The sequence below is a fragment of the Cajanus cajan genome, chromosome 1 (assembly GCF_000230855.2).
Source record: "Cajanus cajan strain Asha chromosome 1, NIPB_CcT2T_4, whole genome shotgun sequence".
NCBI classification, from domain to species: Eukaryota; Viridiplantae; Streptophyta; class Magnoliopsida; order Fabales; family Fabaceae; genus Cajanus; species Cajanus cajan.
In genome coordinates, this window is record NC_138517.1 from 32,895,134 (window position 1) to 32,899,241 (window position 4,108).

Below are 4,108 nucleotides of genomic sequence, written 5' to 3' on the forward strand. Positions count from 1 at the left end.
CTCTTGTTATGTTCATTCAATACCCATTTCTCAGTCATCCGAGGGTGTGCTATCTTGATTTCATCTATGTGTTCTGATATGTAAGGAATTACTTCATCAGTGTTGTTCAATATGTACAAATGTGCTTGGTCAACTTCTGTTCGACTCACAGTTCTAATCTTTAAACTTCGACTACCCTTACCAAATTGTTTCCCATCATGTCGAGTCTTGGGAATTCCTATTGGTTCTGATTTCGACATGTACCCAGAACAAAACTCAATGGCTTCTTCTGCAATGTACCTCTCCACAATAGAGGCTTCTGGGCGGTATTGATTCTTGACATATCCTTTTAAGATCTTCATATATCTCTCAACAGGGTACATCCATCTAAGATAAACCGGGCCACACAATCGAATCTCCCTAACCAAATGAACTATCAAATGCACCATGATATCAAAAAATGAAGGTGGAAAATACATTTCCAATTGACACAAGATTGTGATTGCTTCATTTTCTAACTCATCTAACTTTATAGGGTCAATTACTTTGTTGCAAATGGCATTGAAGAATAAACACAATCGAGTAATAGCAACTCTAACAGAAGATGGTAAAATGTTACGAATAGCCACAGGCAAAAGTTGTTGCATTAACACATGACAATCGTGAGACTTTAAACCAATTAACTTCAAATCTTGCATCGACACCAGACTCTTAACATTTGAGGAGTACCCTTGTGGAACTTTCACACTGCTTAAGCACTCACAAAAGCTTTTTTTTTCTTTCTTTGATAGAGTATGACAAGCTGGAGGCAAGTAAGTGCGTCTTCCAATAGACTGAGGATGCAACTCATAACGTATACCCATGTCCACCAAATCTTGTCGTGCTTTCACTCCATCTTTAGTCTTTCCTTTGATGTTTAGCAATGTCCCAATTACACTATCACAAACATTTTTCTCCACATGCATCACATCTATGCAGTGTCTAACATCTAACTTGCACCAGTAAGGAAGATTAAAGAATATTGATCGTTTCTTCCAGATATTTCTCTCAGTTGACTTCTTTTGCGTCTTTCCGAACACAATGTTAATGTTCTTCACCCGTTGATATACTTCTTCACCATTGCGCGGTGTCGAGGCAATTTCATCCTCTTGACTTCCATTGAATGCTTTCTTCAATCTACGGTATGGATGACTACGAACAAGAAACTTACGATGCCTAGTGTACGCAGTCTTTTGCCCATGTTTCAATTGGGTATAACTTGTGTTTTCTTCACATATAGGACATGCATAATGACCCTTCACACTATACCCACTCAGGTTACCATATGCTGGAAAATCATTTATTGTGCAAAATAACATTGCACGCATGGTAAATTTTTCTTCACGATATGCATCAAACACCTCCACTCCTGTGTCCCATAACATTTTCAAGTCATCAATCAATGGACTAAGATACACATCTATGTCATTTCCTGGTTGTCGGGGACCTGATATCATCATAGACAACATAATATATTTTCTCTTCATGCATAGCCAAGGAGGCAAATTATAAATGACCAACAAAACTGGCCATGAACTGTGTTTACTACTTAAGTTCCCATAAGGATTCATGCCATCTGTAGCTAAACCAATTCTCAAGTTTCTTGACTCTGCACCAAATTCTGGAAATGTTTCATCAATCCTCTTCCATTGCGGAGAATCAGCTGGATGTCGAAGAAAGTTGTCACATTTTCTACCATTTTCATGCCATGTTAGGTTTTTTGCATCTTCTTTAATGGCAAACAATCTTTTAAACCTAGGTATTATTGGCAAATACCATAAGACCTTAGCAGGGGGACCCTCTATTTCTTCCTCACCATTACTTCCATCAGTTTTCTTTTTGAACCGCGACAATCCACATGTGGGACACACTTTCAGTGTAGCAAAATCATTTGTATATAATATGCAATCATTAGGGCACGCGTGTATCTTCTTATACTCCAAACCCATTGGACATAGTATCTTTTTTGCCTCATAGTTGCGATTAGGTAACGTGTTATCTTCTGGAAGCATCTCCTTCAATAACTCCAACAATTCTGTGAAACTTTTATCAGTCCAACCATTTCTTGCTTTTAAACTAAACAATTTTAAAGTTGCTGATAATCTTGTAAACATACTGCATCCTGGGTATAATGGTTGCTCAAAATCAGACTTTAAGGTATCATACACATGTGCTCTTTCAAAATTTTCTTCACCAACATCACGTATCATCTCTTCTAAGTTATCGTTCATCCCTTCAAAATTTTCAGTTGTTGACATTGTTGGAATGTCTAATATTTCTCCGTGCCATGTCCATACTGTATAACTCTTCACAATACCATATATAAACAGGTGATCACGTATTTCTCCAACTTCTTGACGTATCTGATTCAAACATCGAACACATGGACAATAATATGCCCCTTTGATGGGTTTCCCATTTTCTCTTGCAAATTGTAAGAACTCTTCAACTCCATTTCTGTACTCTTGACTAATGCGACTTGCATTCATCCAACTTCGATTCATTATCTATATATTAACACAAATTAACTATTGACTCAGTTATTCATAATTTTTTTAACCTAAACTACAACCCTAAAAAATCGATGGTAAACTAAAGGTCAATGCCTAAAAAAGTCTCTTCTTTAATGCATCTGGAACGGCCGTACTGAAACTAGAACGGGACGTTCCAGATCATCAAATTACAACAAAAAAAATTCCAGCAGAACGGGCCGTTCTCCATGCGGTACGACCCGTACTGCTTGCAGAACGGCCCGTTCTGCAAGGAGAACGGCCCGTTCTGCAAGGAGAACGGCCCGTTCTCCTTGCAGAACGGCCCGTTCCAGAGGAACAAATAGCAAAAAAAAACAAATAAATTACGGGGACAACAAACTAACCTCAAACGACCAACGTGCTAACACTTACAAACTTGGATACGTTGAATGTAGCCGTAAACGCAGAGGGAGACTCAAGTAATTCAGAGGATTTCGTATAAACTGTGAGCGCGGGAATGAAAATGGGACTTTGGGGGCAATATAGGAGAACTATTACGTCGGATAAGGCGTCGCCGACGTAAATTTACGTCGCCCTTGTTGAACTCCGACGTAAATTTACGTCGGATTTCGGTGGGACCGACGTAAATTTACGTCGGACTACAGGGAACCGACGTAAATTTACGTCGGAATAGTGGTACCCGACGTAAATTTACGTCGGATTGGAGGTACCCGACGTAAATTACCTAATTTACGTCGGTCTAACAGAGGTCCGACGTAAATTAGTCTCCACTTATTTACGAAACTGCCACCGCGTTTTTACAACGTCGGTGTTTGTGGTTTGCGACGTAAATTGGGTGACGTAAATACCCTTTTTTGCACTAGTGTGTTGACTCATGATTAAGCAATGAGATTTTATATGCTATGCAAAAAGTTATAAAATGTTTTTGAGATTTTCTAGGAATGAAAATAGCACTTGGAAATCTAAGTGTACAAGTTGCACTATCAAGGGAGGTGAGCTACAAAGAGCCACTTAATAACCAAGCCTTTTCAAGTGGAAATCACTAAACTCCTTTGTGGTACTTCCAATTCCCAAAACTTTTCACAAAAATTTTGAATGCTTTTTCACAATTTGTTTGTTTTTGAGACTAATCTAAACGTGAGCAAGTAAATCTACACAAGTATAGACGAATTTAAGCAACTAAGTAAACACAATTATAAGCAAGAAACTTAAAAGAAGCAAGATTAAGTAGCTAGTCGTATAACCCTAAGTGGAAGCTTGAAACATATGAAATTTCCAAGCCACTTCCACTAGTACTACACGTGAGAGGCTATCAAAGGATTTAGATATACCTGACCAGCTTCTTAATACTCCCTCCAAGCTTTACAAATTGGTTTAAAATACAAGAGATTTTGCAAAAATTTAAACTAGCCTAGAAAGCAAGTAAATGGTAGCTTTAGTGACCAAACTAGTGACGGATTGTTGTGAAAATTTTCCAACACTTAAACAAGTGTGTAATCCGCCACTAATCCTTCAATATGATGCTACTGGACCTGTAAAAGAAACACAACAAAGAGGTTAATGGTGGCTGCCTCACAAGGTGAAAGGAAAGGTCACTC